Source organism: Rhinopithecus bieti, unplaced genomic scaffold, assembly GCF_001698545.2.
Source record: "Rhinopithecus bieti isolate Rb0 unplaced genomic scaffold, ASM169854v2 scaffold_31548, whole genome shotgun sequence".
NCBI classification, from domain to species: Eukaryota; Metazoa; Chordata; class Mammalia; order Primates; family Cercopithecidae; genus Rhinopithecus; species Rhinopithecus bieti.
The window spans coordinates 2,197,050-2,217,709 of record NW_016814470.1 but is presented as its reverse complement, the minus strand read 5'-3'; the positions used below and the strand labels follow the sequence as shown (position 1 = coordinate 2,217,709).

Here is a 20,660-nt window from a genome sequence, read left to right as displayed (position 1 = left end):
TGAAGAACTCAACATCGACCATCTTACAGTCATTCGGCATTCGAAGCAAATTAGAAGGGTGTAAAAGCTTGATAAGTGGGTGCCTCATGAGCTGACTGAAAAAAAAAATCGTCATTTTGAAGTGTTGTCTTCTCTTACTTTGTGCAACAACAATGAACCATTTCTCGATCAGACTGTGACATGTGATGATAAGTGGATTTTATACGACAACCAGTGATGGCCAGCTTGGTGACTGGACCGAGAAGAAGCTCCAGAGTACCTCCCAAAGCCAAACGTGTACCAAAAAAGTTCATGGTCACTGTTTGATGGTCTGCTGCCGATCTGATCCACTACAGCTTTCTGAGTTCCAGCGAAACCATTACATCTGAGAAGTATGCTCAGTAAATAAATGAGATGCATGGAAAACTTCAATGCCTGCAGCCAGCATTGATCAACATAAAGGTCCCAATCCTTCTCCACGATGATGCCTGACAATGCATCGCACAACCAACTCTTCAAACGTTGAATGAATTGGGCTACAAAGTTTTGCCTCATCCACCATATTCACCTTCTCACCAACTGACTACCACTTCTTCAAGCATCTCAGGAACTTTTTGCAGGGAAAATGTTTCCACAACCAGAATGCAGAAAAAGCTTTCCATGAGTTTATCGAATCCCAGAGCATGCATTTTTATACCACAGGAAGAAATAAACTTATTTCTCATTGGCAAAAATGTGTTGATAGTAATGTTACCTATTTTGATTAATAAAGATGAGTTTGAGCCTAGTTATAATGTAATGATTTAAAATTCACGGTCCAAAACTGCAGTTACTTTTGCACCAACCTAATAAGATTAAAACCAGTAGAGTTGGGTATTTTGAGAGCCATGTATTTCAAGGATGGAATTATTGTTTGCGTCAGCTCTGCTCACAGGTAAAATAAGAGGAAGTCAGAGAATCAATTGTTGTGTTTAGCAATGTGGAAGACATTGGTGACCTTAAATAAGGGCAAGTTGGTAGACAGATGGGATGAAAAGCTTGGTTGGTATGGATTCAGGAGAAAATGGGAGATGTGGAGACAGTGAGTATAGACAACACTTTTGAGTTTTGTTGTAAAGGGGGAACTAGGCACATTTGGTGTGTAGAGTTAAGAGAGTGGGCTTTAAAAAGTTTTTTGGTTCTATATTTAGTGTGATAGGAATAATCCAGTAGAGACGGAATATTTGACAATGCAGTAGAAGGAAGAGATAATTGCTGCATCAGTTTTCTTGAATAGGTGGGAAATAATCGGGATTACCTTTAGTTTTCCAAAGTGACCATTATATTTATTTTTGCTTATAACTCACATTCTTTTAAAGAACATCAGTGCCTGAGCCTTTTTATATACAAATCCTTTCTTATGTCTGTACCTTATCCCTCACATGTATACTTTTTTCTTTTTTTTAAAAAAACCCTGCATGTGGCATTCAAACACATGTATACTTTTATCAGAGCCCCTAAAATACTTTATTACATTTATTTACATGTCTCACCCATTACTGGATTGTCAATACCTTGATCTATCTTATAACTCAACTATTGGTTCTTTGACTGCAGTGTTTTTATTCATTGCTACATGCCTATATTAGTTACCTATTGTTGCATAACAAATTACTTTAAAACATACCCACTCAAAACACACATTTATTATATTGCAGTGAGTCAGGAATCCAGGAACAGCATAGGTGGTGGGTCTCTTACAAGGTTATGAACCAGTGTGTTGACAGGGCCCGAAGTCTCATCAGAAATCTTGATGTGGAAGGATCCATTTTCTGTGTCACTCATAAGACATTTCTTCTCAGGCTGTTGGCCAGTGGTCTCCCTTGGACTCATGCCAAATGGACCCATAGCGCATCTCACAGTATGGCAGTTGACTTAGAGCAAACAAGCAAGAGGGCAAGAAAAAGTGCCAGCAAAAGAGAGTCCTAGCAAGAAGAACATCACAATTTTTATAACCTAATCACAGAAGTGACATTCCATCACTGTTGCCATATTTTCTTTATTTTTTTAAATTGAAACAGAGTCTTACTTACTATATTGCCCAGGCTGGTCTTGAACTCCTGGGCTCAAGTGATCCTCCTGCCTTGGCCTCCCAAAGTCTTGGGATTATAGGCATGAACCACCATGCCTGGCCAATATTTTCTTCTTCATAAGCAAGTCACTAGGTCTAGCCCACACTTAAAGAGGGTTATACAACATGTGACTATGAGATGGCGGGGATCACTGCAGGGACGTATTAGAAGTCTGCCACCTTGTCCCCAAACTCTGAAACTACAAAAATGCTTAACTGGTTGGATGAATTAACCTTTTTCCAAGCACCCTCATGACTGGTAGTGTACATTTGTAAGAGGACTGGTCAAGGGTAAGAATTTGGTTTGAGACTGTATACAGAATAACTTGATACTCAGGGATTATTTCAACTGTTTCTTGTTTCCTTAATGATTTGCTTTTATGAAACAATGTTAATGAAAAGTTCAGGTCATTTTGTATCTTCAGGAGCTAAGCAAAACTAGGAATGCTATTCAAGAAAATCAGAATACATGCAGTATATTTTAATAGGAATTCTAGAAATAATCTGATAGCAAGCTGTATTTTGAGATAATTCAAGCTTCCAGTCATTCCTAACTTATACCCTTGTATGACATGTATGAGCATAAGGATATATAAAAAGCTGTGCAATTGAAATGTAGTTGAATTTGATATCTACTATAAAATAATCTTTATAAAAGTAAGATTTTAACAGGTAGGAATAAGCATCATCAGATCATGGATTTCAATTTTTTTGCATAGTTTAAATGTTGAGGTGATTTAATCTTTTGAAGAAAACTAAGGAATCTCATCCTACACTTATAAAATGTTAGATATTAGAAATAACTTGTCCAATCCTATATTTTTATAGATGAGGAAATGGCTACCCAGTGATGTACCCAAGCTTTCTGGTGGCACAGTCAGTGGCAGATCCCAGGCCTCCTGACTCCATTCAGTGCACTGTACCATGCCTTAAACCATACTGGAGCCACTTGGGGAGTTTAAAAACTTTTGTGCTTGTCTTATCCCCAGACCTTCTGATTTAATTGGTCTGGGTTGGAATTTGGTCATTAGAAGTTTTAAACACTCCCCAGGTGATTCAATGTGCATCATAATCTGGGAACCTCTACTCCATAGAGAATTAGTGTGCTTAAGGAATTGGAACTAGAGTGAAATCAGTAGTACAAACTTCTATCCGTTATGATTCCTCAATCACTTATTTGGTTGGGTTTTATCAGAGTAGTAAGAAAAATTTTTACATTGAGAAATAATTAAGATATATGCTGAGCAAAGACTTTCTTAATAAAACTGTCCTTTCACTAGTATTTTGTGAGATAGCCCGTGACAAAATTTTTCCTAATCATGAACTAGGAGAACAATTTTTTTACAATAATCAGGCAAGGAGAAAGTTTTCTGCCATCTGTGTTGTGGCATGCTCTGCTGTTGTTTTAACTAGATAAAATTCTAATTACTGTTAAACAGATTGTTTATGAGGTTGTTTTTAATAATTTAGAGCAAGTGTGTAAATATAAAGAGGCAAAGAAATGGTTCCAGATTTAAAAACAAAATACGTCTTCTTTAAATCAGAATTTGACACACTGGGTTGTATAATAACACATTTCGGTGTGGGTCCTTGGTACTGCAGTGTTGCAAGGAATATGAAATTTGCAGTTTGGTTATAACTATTCTGTTGTGTCATTTTATACTTTTGGATATAAAGCTGACCAAACATTCTAACTAGAAAATACTAATTCATGATTGATAAGTGGCATTTTGTTTCTATATATTGTTCTTTTAAACAAGGTCTTTCCTTGATAATGACAGATGCAGAGAATATGAAGTAGAAGAGGTAAGAATAGGAGATTATGATTAGATCAAAGCATTTCAGAAAGTTAAATCTTTTATTGAACCAGTATCAGGGTGATGACAAGAAAAGCTATATATTTGGGTTGCTAGAATAGAAGCGATAAGGGGCATATTAGTTTTCTATTGCTACCATCATAAATCAATACAAACTTGGTAGTTTAAACAGAAAGTTTTTTAATCTTACAGTTCTGTGAGTCAGTAGGCCAATCCAGGTCTCATTGGGTTAAAATAAAAATTTCAGCATGGCTGTGTTCCTTTCTGGAGGCTGTAGGGCAAGATCAGTTTCCTTGCTTATTCGGGGTTTTGGTAGAATTCACTTCCTTGTGGTTGTAGCACTGGGATCCTTGTGGCTGTAGCATTTGTCTTGATCAGAGCCCTTTCTAGCACCTACATTCCACCCTCATTCCCTGGCATGTGGCCCTCCGTCATCTTCAAAGCCAGTAACAAAGGTCAAGTCCCTCTCAAGCTTCCAATATCTCCTTCTCCTTTGATTTAAACTCTCTGATCCACCTTCTGTCTTCCTCTTCCACTTTAAAAGCCTCATGTGATGAGATTGGGCCTACCTGGATAACACAGGGTAATCTCTCCCATCTCAAGTTCCTTAACCTTAATTACAACTGCAAGTCCCTTTTGCCATGTAAGGTAACTTAGGTTCCAGTGTTTAAGGGCACAGACATCTTTGGAGGGCCACTGTTCGGCCTGTCAAAGAGAGCTAGATCACTGGAGTCAAGGAAGCCAAGTGTCAGTATTGACATAGCTGTTGAAAGTCTTCATTTATACAACAAAAATTTTTTTAGTGCTTGCTATGTCTAGTCATTGTAGTAGGCGCTGGGGCTATTGTGGTAAACAAGACAGACATAGTATCTGCCGTTGCGTGTCTAGCAGTGTACTTATAAAAACAAGCAAAACATATAGTATTGCTTTATAAATAATTCTTCATGTATTCCATATTTATGTAAGCTCTTTGAAAGCCAGTACTAGTGTTCTTTGTTTTGGCCCTTTCCTCATCCCGTCACTACAATAGTGTTTTACATACTAGATGCTTAACAGATACTGCTAACAAAGGCTTACTTTGTTTTTTCTTTGCACTGAGTTAGGAACCTCATTTATCTCTCTTTTTTTCTATTTTCTGCTTCAAAAACAGTGAGGAATTTCGAGTTCAAAAATCCAGACTTAGAGGACAATTTAAGATTTAATCAGATACCCACTGAGGAATTTTTAAAAAGGCCTTAAGAGTGGCCATGCACTCCATTTTACTTTTCTTGCTGAAGACTCTAAAGTGCTAAAGGCAGCTCTGTTTTGCTTTTTCCTCCTCCTCCTCCTATTATTATTATTACCGTTATTTTTGAGAAAGTGTCTGGCTCTGTCACCCAGGCTGGAGTGCATTGGTATGAGCACAGGCTCACTGTAGCCTTGACCTCCTTGGCTCAAACAGTCTTCCTACCTCAGCCTCCCAACTAGCTGGGACTACAGGCACACTGTACCACATCTGGCTGATTTTTAAATCTTCTGTAGAGATGGAGTCTCACTATATTGCTCAGGCTGGTCTTGAGCTCCCGGGCTCAAACTATCCTTCCACTTTGGCCTCCCAAAATGATGGGATTACAGGCATGAACCATGCTTCCCAGTCTTGCTTTCACCTCCTAGATTCAATAGTCAGAGAGTACTTCCCAATTAAAAAAAAAAAAAAAAATCAGCAGTTGCTTTAAACCAGTATTCACCTATAGTGAAGAACTGCCAACTCGGAAGCAAATGAAAATAAATTTCTCAATATGGCTTTTATGAGATAGATAGACTTTTAAAATAATGGAAGAGATTTACTATCTATTGTTCACTGCTCTTAGAGCTTCTATCTTCCTCGTATACAATTCTCCTACTGTGTGCCGAGTGTGAGTCTACTCTTCATGGAAAAACTGCAGTATTCTTACCAATTATTAAATGCCTTCTAAAGACAGTTATTCGTAGTTTTTTTAGTGATAGTCGTGGTTACAATTCTGTATCATGTAGTTTCCCAGTGTAGCAATAGGGAACTTTAGTAATAGTGGATTGGAGTAAGCATAGGTATATGAGATTTATAGACTACACAGGCATTTATTTCAAACTTCGCCATCATAGAACTTTTTATCAGAACTATTAGCAAGTGGCTAAATATACTTGCAACACAGGTTTGGGCTACAGAGTGTAAATGTCACATGAGGCCTTCTTAATTTCAGTACATACCAAGTTCTCCATCCCAAATCCCTTCTTGATTCTTTGACAATTTAACATTATTTATGGATAATTTCTTATCCTGACCTTTTATGTTTCTAAACGAATAGCCTAAATATATTTTATATAAAACTTCATTTCTGAAAGAAGAACTTTTGGAATGAGTGGAAAGTTCATTTGATTTGCTTAAGTGTAGAGATGGCTATTGTTAATATTTAAGTTTGGATGATATTAATTTGGGTGAAGGAAAGTAGTAGCTACTTTTATAGAGATAGGTGGTTTAATGTACTATATTTATTTATTTATTTATTTTGAGATGGTGTCTCGCTCTGTCGCCCAGGCTGGGGTGCAGTGGCCAGATCTCAGCTCACTGCAAGCTCCGCCTCCCGGGTTCACGCCATTCTCCTGCCTCAGCCTCCCGAGTGGCTGGGACTACAGGCGCCCGCCACCTCGCCTGGCTACTTTTTTGTATTTTTCAGTAGAGACGGGGTTTCACTGAAACCCCGTTTCATCGAGATCGATGGTCTCGATCTCCTGACCTCGGGATCCACCCGTCTCGGCCTCCCAAAGTGCTGGGATTACAGGCTTGAGCCACCGCGCCCGGCCTAATGTACTATAATCTTTAAAATGTTACTAGGTAATGTTGATTTCTGTGAACTTAGCATTTCAGTGGCTAGTAAGGTAAAGCATCCTGTTGGGTTTAGTTCATATGTAAAAATTCTTATTGGCAACTTTTGAAGAGAGCTGGAAGTTTAAATAGTGTAATCCTAATTAACTGAAGTTTTCTTGATTATTTGAAAAAGACAGGGGAAAAGACTCCTGTGTTGATGGACATTAAATATAGTAGTGACTTAAACACGTGCACTGCTACAGAGAGCAGAGGCAGGAAATTTACTGACCTATTGAAACTTTTGACAGGTGCAGTACATCTTTGGAAGTCAGATTTTGATTATTATTAATAAAACAGCCTTTAGTAAGTTGAACATCGAGTGAGAAGATTACATGGAGCAGTAAGCATACAGATTTGCAATAGGTACTCCATTCAGTGGGTTTTAATGAGTGTCAAAACTAAACTGACCTTAGTGAATTATAGCTACTACAGGCACATGGCTTCAGTTAGAAAGGATATAGTACCAGGTAATGACATCAGTTTTTACAAATGTGTTCCTGGGGAAAATAACCTAAATTCTTGAAGCAGATCATTTAACTTATAATTGGATGTAATATTATGAGAACAAAAGGTCTTAAGGCAAAAACTGTTCCTTATGGAGGCTTTTGTTTTCATTTGAAATTAGTGCAATTGCTGATCGACTTTTAAAAAAAATCTCATATTCTTTTAAATATAATAATCTGAGGGTGTTGCTGAATTTAGTAGCACAACTGAAAAACAAATAATCGAGTTTAGGTTAATTGGAAATAGTTGGCTAAATACGACTTTTAAAAATAATACCTAAAGTACATGTAGGAACCAGATAGATTAAATAACATGATAAAAATGTTCAGAAGAGGTAGTACCTTTATACTTTTTTTAAAAATTTAAATTCCTGTACTATGTAGATTTTAATGTTTTGTGACCACATGCATGTATAGTATAGTAATAATTCACTGTAAGCTTGTGTACTATATTAGTTGAAGTACGATAAAGAAATTCTTGCAGAAGAGTAGAATTACTTCTGAAATACTGTGTTTTCCAGCTTGCATTCCTCATCCTACTTATTCAAATAAAGCGATTATTTTCTCCCTGATAGAGAAAGTAGAAACAAATGATTGTTTTACTTTTTTTTTTTTTGAGATGGAATCTCTGTCACCCAGGCTGAAGTGCAGTGGTGTGATCTCGGCTCACTGCAACCTCTGTCTCCGGGGCTTAAGTGATTCTCGTGACTCAGCCTCCTGAGTAGCTGGGATTACAGGTGCGTGCCACCACACCCAGCTAGTTTTTTTTGTATTTTTGGTAGAGACAGGGTTTCACTATGTTGGCCAGGCTGGTCTCAAACTCCTGACCTCAGGTGATCTGCCCACCTTGGCCTCCCAAAGTCCTGGGATTACAAGCATGAGCCACCTTGCCTGGCCTGTTTTACTTTTTATTTTCAGAATGCTTATTATGCAATGGAAGTAGAATTAATCACATTCCTCTCCCTGACCAATAATGTGGAATTCTCTACTGACTGTAAATGAGTATTTTTTTTAAATCTTTAATGAAAGTTCTTTTGTGATACCACTAAGCAGATGTCAGAATTTACTTTTCAATTAGGTGGGATAGTGGTGATGAGCAGATTAGACTCCTTTGCAGATGATACATTGCTTAGGGGAACTGACATTTAGACCATTGATCCCTCTAGTGATTTACATGTCAGGACTGAGCTATTTGTCACTTGCTGTATCTTAAAAGTAGGTAGAATAAACAAGAGAATTTTTACAGACTATAAGATCCAAACTAAATAATCCTGAAAAGGCCTTTATGATTTAAAAGTCTGTTAAGTATCATAAATTTTATTTTTTAAAATGAACATGCAGTAAAACCTTTTCTGTGTATAGTTGATATATTTCAACATGTGTATAGATTTATCTAACCACCATCACAGTCAATATCCAGAATAGTTTCCTTAGCTCAAAAACTACCTGGTGTTATCCCTGTGTAGTTGTGTTCCCTCCCTACCCCTCAATACCTGGTAACTCTGCCATTTTACTTTTTGTCTTTCCAAAAATGGTCATGGAGTGGAATAATAGAGCATGAAGCCATTTAAGACTGTTACATATCCATTTACTCAGCATAATGCCTTATAAGATTCATATAAGTTGTTCTGTGTATTGATATTTTATTCCTTTTTATTACTGAGTAGTATTCAGTTGTATGGATGTACCACAGTTTGTTTATAAGTTTATTAATTGGAGGACATTTGAGTTGTTCCAGTTTTTAGCTATTTTAAATAGAGCTTCTATAAACATTTGTCTATAGGATTTTGTGCGAATGAGTTTTCATTTCTGTTGGGTAAAAATACATAGGTATGGGATTGGTGGGTCATATGGTAAGTGTTTATTGTCAAGAAATTGGCAAACTGTTTTCTAAAATGGCTATACCAGTTTGTATTTCCCTCAGTAATGTATGAGTGTTCTAGTTGTTCTGCACAGTTGTCAGCACTTGGTATGGTCAGTCTTTTTCATTTTAGCCATTCTAATAGATTTGTAGTGGTACCTGATAATGAATTTCATTTTCACTTTCCTGATAGCTAGTGATGTTGCACATTTTGTCGTATGTTTTGTTATATTCTCTTTGGTGAAGGATCTATTCAGGTCTTTTGACCATTAAAAACAACCTTTTTATTTTGGAAGAAGTGTAGATGTATAGAAGAGTTACAAAGATAATACAGAGTTCCTTTATGTTCCTCACACAACTTGACATAGTAATAACAATTTACAAAACCTAGTGCATTTTTCAAAATCAAGAAACCAACGTTGGTACCTTACTACTAACCAAACTCCAGATTCCAAACTGAGATTTTGCCAGATTTTCCACTGGTCTCCTGTTCTCAAATCTATTCCAGGATTACATGGTACATTTGTCATCTCTTCCTAAATCTCCTGTAGTCTATGACAGTTTCTCTGCCTTTCTTTGTTTTTCATAAACTTGATAGTTCTGAGTACTAGTACCAGTCAGATATTTTGCAGAGTGTCTCTCAAATTTGTGTTTGTCTAATGCTTTTCTTGTGATTAGACAGAGGTGATGAGTTTTAGGAAAGAATACACAGAGGGAAATGTCCTTTTCCTCACATATTATCAAAGTGCATGATGACAGCATTACTTGGCTAAGGTACTGTTTATCAGATTTCCTCACTGTAAAGTTGATATTTTTGTCTTTTTGTATTATATTCTTTAGAGATGAGTTGCTAATTTCAGCCCACAATCAAAAGGGTGGGATATTGTTTCATCTTATGGATAGGGTATATCTATATGTTATTAAGGTTTCTTCTGTAAGTAAGCCTTGGTCCCTTCTCTTCCATTTGTTTATTCAGTCATTTATATCAATATGTATGCTTATTTTATACATTGGCTTATAATTCAATACTATGTTATTTTGTTGCTAAAATTGTTCCAGTATTGGTCCCTGTATTCCTTTGACATGTCCCATCCTTTTCTTTTTTGAATACTTCCTTAATTTATGGTACTACAAGATACTCCAGGCTTATCATATATTTTCTCTGCCCTACCCCTAGAATCAGCCATTTCCACTTAGGAGCCCTGGTTTCTTGTATTGGAGAATTGTGTTTAGATCCTTTGTCTCTCTGGTACTGGATATACTTGTTGATACAGGGGTATCACCATTTCAAGGCCTTCTCAGAGAATACAGCTAGGAAATAATACATTTATATATTAATCATGTATTTATGTACATCTATAATTGTTTCTGTACCTATTCGTATTATATATTATGCTGTATATATAATATATATTAAGTTCATATTGATGTCTGTGACTAATCCAGTACCACAGGGTTCATTCTAGGCTTTCCCACTTTGCTTCTGTAACTTTCCTTTCTAACAGAAACCTGGCCTTGATCATCCATTTACTTATTTGTTCCATCTCAGTAAAGCAAGTTCACAATTGTTAACCAGTACCCCTGTGAGAAATAAATTTACCCTACCCCGTTTGGCTGGGTTATTCCATTTGTTTATAATACAGCCAGATTCATTTGTCGTGGACTGCGTTCTATCTTAAAATTCCCCCAACATCTTAGTTGATTTTTTAAAATTTGCATACATTAAAGTTCAGTCTTTGTGATGTGCAGTTCTGTGGGTTTTGACAAATGCACAACTTCATGTATACACTACCTCAGTGTCATACAGAACGACCTCATCACATTAAAAAATTTTTCCATGCATCCCCTTTGTAGTCAGCCACTACTCCATACCCCAGCTCCTCTCCTGACAACCAAAATCTCCTGTAGTTTTGGATTTTCCATTGTGTCATCTGAATGCAGTCATATAATAACATTGTTTTTGGATCTGACTTCTTCCATTTAGAAAAATACATTTAAGGTTTATTCATATTCATGCATCAAATACTTCAGTCCTTTTCATTTCTGCATAGTATTCTATTGTATAGGAATACCACAGTTTGTTTATCCATCCACCTGGACATTTTGGTTGCTTTCAGGTTTTGGTGGTTATGAATAAAGCTTCATTAAATATTGGTGTGCAGGTTTTTGTCTGAATACAAGTTTTCAGTTCAGTTTAGTAAGTATCTAGGAGTTTGATTGCTGTGTCATATGATACATGTATACTTAGCTCTATCAGAAGCTGCCAAACTGTCTTTCAAGTGGTTGTGCCATTTTTTATTTCCACCAGCAATGAATGAGAGTTCCTATTGCTTGTATCTTTAGCAGCATTTGGAATTACCAGGTTTGTTTTGTTTTGTTTTTGTTTTTTAAGCTATTCTAATCATGTGCTTTTGCTCATATTTAAATTACATTGTTTTCTTACTGTTGAGTTTTGAGTGTTCTATATATTTGTTGGACAGAAGTCCTTTGCTCCATAAGTGATTTGCAGGTATTATCTCCCTGTCAGTAGCTTGTTCTTATGTTATCTTAAAGATACCTTTCCAGAGCATAGATGTTTAATTTTGGTGAAGTCCAATTTATAACTTTTAATTTTATGGATTATGTTTTTGGTGTCATATCTAAGAACTCTGCTTAACTTCAGGTAACAAAGATTTTATTCTTCTTTGTCATTTTTTGGGTACAAGTTTTACAGTTTTATATTTTACATGTAAGTTTATTTTGAGTTAATTTTTGTATAACATGAGGGTTTAGGTGAAATTTTATTTTTTTCTTTGCATGTGGGTGCACAATTGTTCCAACACCATTTGTTGAAAAGACAGTCCTTTCCTCATTGTATGCCTTTGAACCTTTGACAAAAATCAGTTGACCCTGTTTGTGTGGATATATTTGTGAACACTCTATTCTTTTCCATTGATTGATGGATCTCTTCCTTCAGCAATATCACATTGTCTTGGTAAGTAGCTTAAAGCCTTAAAATTAGGTAGTATAATTCCTTCAACTTTATTTCTTTTAAAAATAGTTTTATTTTCTCTAGTTCTTTTGCCTTTCCATAATAATCTTAGAATCAGCTTGTCTATAACTACAAAAAATCCTGGAATTTTGATTGGAGTTGCATTAAATTTCTAGACCAGTTTGGGGAGAATTGAGATCTTTATGATATTGAGCTTTCTGATCTATGAACACCGGGTATCTTTCAACTTTACTCAGATTTTCCTGATGCATGCATCAGCATTTTGTTATTGTTAGCATATAGCTCTTGTACATGTTCTAATGGTTTTGTACTCAACTATTTGGTTTTTATGGAGCTATTTTGAATGTTATTATTTTTAAATTTGAGGGTTCCAAATTGTTCATTGTTAATGTACAGAAATGTGATTGATGTTGACCTTTTTTCCCCAATCTTTGTCTCTGTTTAGATTGGATCATTTTTATTCATCTGTAGTAAGTTCACTGACTTTTTCTTCTGTCATCTTCATTTGGCTATTGAGCTCATTTAGTGAGTTTTTTATTTTGGTTATTGGTATTTGTCCACTTCTAAAATTTCCATTTGGTTCTTCTTTTATCTTCTGTTTTTTTTTTTTTTCTGAGTTTATCCCTTTGTATCAAGAATGTTTGCACTCACTTGTTAAAGCATTCTGTAATAATGGCTCTAAATATCTTTAATATCTTAGATAATTTCAACATCTTTGTTTTCTTGATGTTGGTATTTTCCCTGTGCAAGTTGAGTTTTTTTTGATTCCTTGTATACCTAGTAATTTTGGATTATATCCTGGACATTTGACTATTATGTTAGGAGACATTGGATCTTGTTTAAATACTATGCAAAATGTTGATATATTTGTTTTAGTAGGCAGTCAACCCAGTTAGATTCACACTGCAAATTTCTGTGGGTTGTAGTTACAGCATCAGTTTGATTTTGAAAGCTTTTGCCGTATTACTTGGTTCTGTCCCACCTGTGTACCACCTATTGCCAGTCTGGAACTTGAGGGGTGGTCTGTTCCATAATTCGCAAAGTCTGTGTATGTTTGTTTGGGTCAGATGCATGCATATGCCACTCGAGGGTAAGTCCAAGAGTTCATAAAACAACTTTGAGGTGTTGCTCGCCCATGTTCCTTGTCTGTGATCTTCCAGTAATTTCTAATTCGACGTGGCTTCCCTTTTCTGACCACAAAGTGAGTCTTTATCCCTCTTTAATGTTCACTCCCTGCAGCTGTGCCCATATTCAGGGCCAAGTGGCAGGAGGACAGAGAGAGAAGCAAAAGGGATTCACCACATCCTCTTGGGACCACAGCTTCTGTGATCAGAGAGGTAGATTACCTGTCTCAGAGTTTTAGTTCATAATAACCTCCATTGCCACGGCTGCCACAGCTGTGATGGGTGGCTGGTCTTGAGAGAGTAAAGAGAGAAAAAAAATGGGGGAATTTGCACACTTTCTTGTGAGTCTTAGGAGACCCCTTTCCCTCTCCTCAAGCCAGAGGTAGAGGGGTTCTCCTGAAGCTTTCCATTTGGGCTGTATTATGTTCAGTCTGGATGAAAGCAGAGGGGGAGATAAATGGTAAACCTGTGGTTGCTTCAGTGGTACATCAAATTCTGGTTGTCTTAATCTGCCTGCTACTGTTACTTTTCCAAGTTCCCTAGTAGTTGTTCCATGCATTCTGTCCAAGTCTTATAGCTACATTAACTTACTGGCATGTGATTACCCTATCTTATCTGGAACTGGAAGCTGACTTAAGGTTTTCAATTTTGTTTCTCTAGGAATTTGACAAGAAACTGAAGTTTTGATTCAGATACATTTTGAATTGAAACCAGAGATGTACTAGAGTTTAGATTCTTTCATTTGATTAAGGTAAGATTGTTTGATAAAATTTAATCATACCCTTACTATGTATGCATTTTTAGACATATTTTAATGTGTATTTTATTAACACATTTAAATTTCCCAGTCTTATCTGAGATTCTGACCTCAGGAAATATTTTCATGGTTTCTTTACCACTTATATAGCTAATGTTCCTTGAAACAACTACTAGATTCAAGGGAAACATGATTATACATTCGCTGGAAGTGTTATATACTGATATCAAATCTGTTTGCCTAGAGCAGGAGTCAGCAAACTATGGCCTACCTATTTTGGTAAATAAAGTTTTATTGGAACACAGCCACACCCACTTAATACATATTGTGTGTGGCCATCTTAGCACTACATTGGCAGCGTTTTTAGTTGGAACAGTGTCTGTGTGGCCCAGAAGCCTAAAATCTGGCCCTTTTAGGAAAGTTTGCCAATCCTTGGCCTAGAAAACTGAAGCAGGGTATCTTATTATGCTATGTAATTATAGTACATGAAATGGTAGCTAACTGATTTTAGTTGTCAGTAAGACTTGTTGTATGAAAACTTATTAGAGATTTAAGTATGCATGTAAGTGTATGTGCAGATACAAGAACTCTTAATTTCTTGAAGTGAAGGGTCTGTATTATTTCTTAGAGGAAGTGCTAGTTTTCTGAAGTAATTGATTTTAAAATAAGACAATGTTGTTAGTTAAATACTAGAATGTCGTTACTTTTTAAGTACGGAAGCCTTCAATTTTGCTTTAAGATTATACAAAAATAAAAGTATTATATGATAAAGGTCAAGCTTGTTCCCATTCTAAAAACTATTCACACAAATGTATTTAATTATATTTGTCTCTACTACTAAGTTTAAACTGAACAAATAATATTTTGAGAGTGATGATTGTGTGTTTTTTTTTTTTTTTTTGAGACGGAGTCTCGCTCTGTCACCCAGGCTAGAGTGCAGTGGCCGGATCTCAGCTCACTGCAAGCTCTGCCTCCTGGGGTCACGCCATTCTCCTGTCTCAGCCTCCCGAGTAGCTGGGACTACAGGCGCCCGCCACCTCGCCCGGCTAGTTTTTTGTATTTTTTTTTTTTTAGTAGAGACGGGGTTTCACTGTGTTAGTCAGGATGGTCTCGATCTCCTGACCTCATGATCTGCCCGTCTCGGCCTCCCAAAGTGCTGGGATTACAGGCTTGAGCCACCGCGCCCGGCCGATTGTGTTTTTAATATCTGTTCCAGTAATGCAAGTGGTTTAGCTTATATAAACTTAAATGAAAACATGGGTAATATAAAACTACATTTAGTGGCTAAAGTTGGAGTTACGTCTCTGTCTGAGATTTAAATGGAAACGCTTACACTTGTTTGTGATTCCTAAAATTATTAGTGTTTAAATAAACATAAGATAGAAGGAGAAAATAAAATTGGAGCCTAGAAAGTCTATAAAATCTTTGCTACACTCCTCAGGAATTTCTTGGCTGAAGAAAAAAAACATACATTTTAAAACCATGCCGTATTAAATTAGAATTTCCAACCAATATCATAAAGGAATTTCTCTGTTCAGGGCACCAAAATTAGAAACAAATTATATTTGCTATTTTCCATGTAATTTTAACAAAATAAAGTAAGCTTCTAAAATCTTCATCTCATAAAGAACTATTATTTGATTTGAAAATAGCCTCTTTTATATCCTGCCTAACCTGAAATATATTTGGTTTCCTAATAGACTTGTGTGAGGTGTCTGCTTGCATTTTTATAAAGCCAGTTTAAAACCTTTAAAATTTACTTTTAAAGGAAGGAATCTGAAAACTTATCAGAAAGAAAATACTTTGCATCTTTTGTGCCATCACACGTTTTATATTTAAATCAGTATGGATTTAGAATTTGAGTGCTTATACATTTGAATTATGAAAGGTGATAAAATTAAGCTGCAGAAGGGATGGAAATCTTGATAGCTTTAATATGTTAATGAGGCCCACCTTAGCATTGTGTGTGTTTAGCTGTGGAGAGTATCTGATTTGTAAACTAGGACTTATGAATAAAATAATCAATTTCTTATGAATAAGTAAAATTTCCTTTTAAATGGTGGATGATACAAGAAGGTAATGCTAACATTTTTTGCATCTATTAAAATCATATCTTAAGACATCTTTTTTTAATTTCCCTGATTTATATTCTAGTTGTGGTACTTAAAAGTAAAACAAGGGGAAATAAATTCATAGGAAAGTTTATACTTTGATTTTCTCTTTCATATAATCTTAGATTACTTAGATTTTCTAACTCAGCATAAAAGATTTCATTATAAAATCAAATACTGAGTCATTGCCAGTTTGATAGTATCATTCAAATTCAATATGTGTACTTTAAAACAGGCATAGAATTTTTTCTTTAAATTGAATATACTGCTTATCTCTTAAAGTATATGTGACTAGATAAGAAAGGGCCTGAATGGACTTGGTTTGGAATTTTCTCTGTTCATGTCTTTGAAGGTATTCAGACTAAAAGAGAACGTCAGCTTTTTAACTTTGTAAAACCTGATCCATATTACCGCATAGCTGTTAGTTACAGTAGCTGTTTGCAATGTTGAATTTTTGTGATGAGTATTTTTACTGCTAACAATGTGGACATGGGTATTATTTTCATATAACTGTCAGGGCAGTAAAGAAACTAGTTTGGAAGTAAACCTCCAAGATTTATCCTCATAGGAGACAATGTTAAAAATCTTATTTTAACTGACGACTATGGGGTTTTCTTTAAAATGTTAAATAATGTTTTGAATAATTTGGTTTTGTACCCATTTTATCTTCTACCAAATAAGTTTTTTAAAAAATCAATTTTATCCACATAATTTGCTGTCAAGAAAGGTATACTGCATTTGAAGAAGAGGAATAAAGTCTCTTTTCTCTTTTTTAAAGCTCTTGAAAAAAATTTATTTTGAAATAATTTTAGATGTACAAATAAGTTACAATGATAATATAGTACAGAGAGTTTTTTCGTATTCATTACTCAGCTTACCCTCATGTTAACATCTTACATACCCATGGTATAGTGATCAAAACTAAATAATCAATAATGACTTACTAAAACTACAGACCTTATTAGAATTTCACCAGTTTTTACACTAATGTTCTTTTTCCGGGATCCCATATTATAGTTAGTTGTGTTATTTCCTTAGTCTCCTCCAATCTGACAGTTCCTTAGTCTTTCCATGTCTCTCATGATTTTCACACTTTGAAAGACTCCTGGTCAGGTATTTTGTAGAATGTCATTCAATTAGAGTTTCTCTGATGTTTCCTCATAACTACATGGAAGTTACCGATTTTGAGACAGTATACCACAGAGGTGATATGCCTTTTTCAGCACACAATATCAGAGGCTATATGGTGTCAGAATGTCCTATTACTGGTAATGTTAGCCTTGATCACTTGATTATGGTGGTGTCTACCAGATTTCTCTATTTAAAAGTTAATACTTTTCCCTTAATTAATAAATATTTGGGGGAAAATGCTTTGAGGCTTGACAAATATCTTGTTTTTCCTTAAATTTTTGGCCACTAATTTTAGCATTTATAGGTTGATCTTGCCTGCAGCATCTGTGGTGTTTTAGTGGTGATTTTCTATTCTCCGTATTTCCTCTACATTTATCAATTGTAATTCTTCTGTAATACAGAGTAGTCCCTCCTCACATTTATTTGCTTAATCATTTGCTTATATCAGTGTGAACTCATAGATATTTATTTTATTCTCTGGATTAGAATAAAAAATTCTGTTGTTATTTATTTTGTTGCTCAAATTGTTTCAGCTTCGGCCACTGGGAGCACTTTTCAACATGTCATTGTCTTTTTCTTTTCTTTTCTTTTCTTTTCTTTTATTTTATTTAAAGCAATTCCTTACTTTCTGACTTTATGAGACGCTTCAGGCTTATCTTGTGTTTTCCCTGCTCTAGCCCTGAAATCACTTACCTCTCCAAGGAACCCAGGTCCAACTTGTTGGATAATAGTATTTAGAAACCAGCATCTGGGTGCTAGGCATGTTCATTGCTACCAAGGTGTTACTGCTTTTAGACCTTTCAGGGGTCAGAGTTAGGAAATGTATACTGATATGGTTAGGCTTTGTGTCCTCACCCAAATCTCATCTTGAATTGTAATCCGCATAATCCCCACATGTTAAGGGAGAGACCTGGTGGGAGGTGACTGGATCATGGGGCAGTGTCCCTATGCATTTCTTATAATAGTGAGTGCTCATGAGATCTGATGGTTTTATAAGTGTCTGACAGTTCATCCCTTACACACTTACTTTCTTGCCTGCTGCTATGTAAGACATTCCCTTCTGCCATGATTGTAAGTTTCCTGAGGCCTCCCCAGCCATGTGGAACTGTAAGTCAGCTAAACCTCTTTTCTTTATAAATTACCCAGTCTTGGGCAGTTCTTTATAATAGTGTGAAAGTGGATGAATATATATATTAACTCACATACATACATAAATCTATATTTATTTCTGTGTTTACTTTCTGTATACATGCTTAAAATATTAATTCATACTGATACCTTCAACTCCAGTTTTGCAGCACAGGGATTATTCTAGTATTTCCCCTTTGCTTATTTGTAATTTCTTTCTCCCACAGTGCGAAACCTGACTCTTATTCTCTACACTATATTTATGTGTTTATTAGACATATATAGTAGTTGCCAAATTGCTAACCCATACTCCTGTAAGAAACAAATTTACCAAATAGAATACAGTGTTTGTGTACAGTTGTTTTTATCTGTATTCTCACATTATCCAGCCAAAATACTTTTTTCCAAAGTTAATTGTCAGGTCTTTTCCTCTGTATATCCCCATCAGTCTACTGTGCCATTTCATTTGTACCACAGTTAGATTCATTTTGTCACAGTTCGCATTCCATCTTGGGTTTCCCTGATACCCTGGTTGTTTGCATTTAATTTGTATACAGTAAAATTCATTCTTTGTGTTGTACAGTCTTGTGGATTTTGAAAAATGCATAGAGTCACATATCTACCAACATCAGTTCTGTGACCACCCACCCCCGCCTAATTTTTTTGTGCTGCCACTTTGTAGTCAGCCTCTCTCCTCAGCCCCAAATCCTGGCAACCCTTAATGTGTGTTCTATCCCTTTAGTTATTAGCCTTTTCCAGAATATCATATACATGGAATCATATAATATGTAGCCTCTTAGGTCTGGCTTCTTTTTAGCAAAATACATTTTAAGTTTCGTCCATTTGTTGCATAAGTCCTTAGTTTGTACGTTTTTGTTGCTGAGTAGTATTCTATTATAGGTACACAATTTGCTTATTCATTTATCTGTTGAGGGACATCTAGGTTGTTTGCAGTTTCAGTCAATCATGAATAAAGCTACTATATTTACATAAAGGGTGTGTGTGGGTGTGTGTACATAAGTTTTCATTTCACTTGCGTGAATACCTAGGAACGGATTATGGACCTTATTTTAAGTGTATAGTTAACTTCATAAGAAACTGTTAAACTGTTTCCAAGTGAATGTACAATTTTGCATTCCTGCCACCAATATATAAGAATTTTTGCTGCTCTGCATCCTTGTCAGCACTTTATATTGTGCAGTGTATTTTTGCCTTTTATCTGTTCTAATATGTGTGTAGTAGCATCTTGTGTTTTTCTGATGACTCATAATGTTGAGCACCTTTTCATATGTCATCCTTATATGTTTGTGAAAAGGTAGCTGGTCTCTTTTATTTCTCTATATTTTCTTCTTTTGTGATCAGCCAGGTAGATAGTCTTTCCAATATCTTTTTGATCAAATTAGCTGCCATTGTCTCTATTTGGCTATGCTTTATAATAAAATAAACATTTTCATATATGAGTTTTGGTTAACTGTACCTATTCCAAGGGAATGTATGTATAGTTTTATATAGCTGAGTATTTGAATAATTTTATTGTTGTCTAAAACTAGATTGCATTATAGGAATCTATCCAAAGATTACATCTGTGACTGAAAAAACATGTAAGACAAGACAAAGTGTAATAAATGCTGCTAGTGCCGAAGACTGGCATTGGGTTGACAAATGTTACTTTAGAAAAATAAATTTTAGGGTCTTTGGTGAGATCTTTTCATCTTTGGGTATCAAATGAACAAAGAAACCTGATACTCTCTTGGGATATCTGTCAAAAAGGACAAACTTTGGTGTGTTCTTACAACTAAGCAGTTAATATTAGGTGAAAGAGATAAGAAATGAATGTTTTTAAACTTAGGCTACTTTATATAAACATTTAAACTAGCAACTTAAAATACTTAGGACTTATATTTAGTTCTGTCAGAATGGAATGAAGACATAGCAAGTTTCAGTGGTAGTTTTCTACCCTATTTAAGCCTGATATTTACTATTTCTTTTTGTAAAGACCTATGTTTAACCCATTAGAATACGTGTAGGGATGCCACCTTATTTAATTAGGCCTTTCTATTTGTTTGCTGTATAACAAATAGAGAGTTATACAGCAAACTGTATAACTGTTGTATAGTTCTTGCCCTTTTAAGAACTTACTATATTACATAAAATAATATGCCTAGATTTGGAAAATACTATATGCCTTAAAGGATAGCATTACTGTCACATTATGTGGGTAATTATGATTGATTCTGTTGATAATTTTTTTTTTTTTTTTTTT

General features: G+C 35.4%; 1 protein-coding gene across 4 annotated transcripts in view; it reads left to right on the top strand.

The window, feature by feature from the left end:
- GLCE (glucuronic acid epimerase) overlaps positions 1–20,660 on the top strand; it is a 122,290-nt gene that overhangs the window by 39,118 nt on the left and 62,512 nt on the right. For all 4 annotated transcript variants that reach the window (XM_017851201.1, XM_017851197.1, XM_017851198.1 and 1 more), the window contains one exon: positions 13,931–14,021. The gene's annotated coding sequence lies outside the window, so the exon portion shown is untranslated. The remainder of the gene's footprint in view (positions 1–13,930; positions 14,022–20,660) is intronic.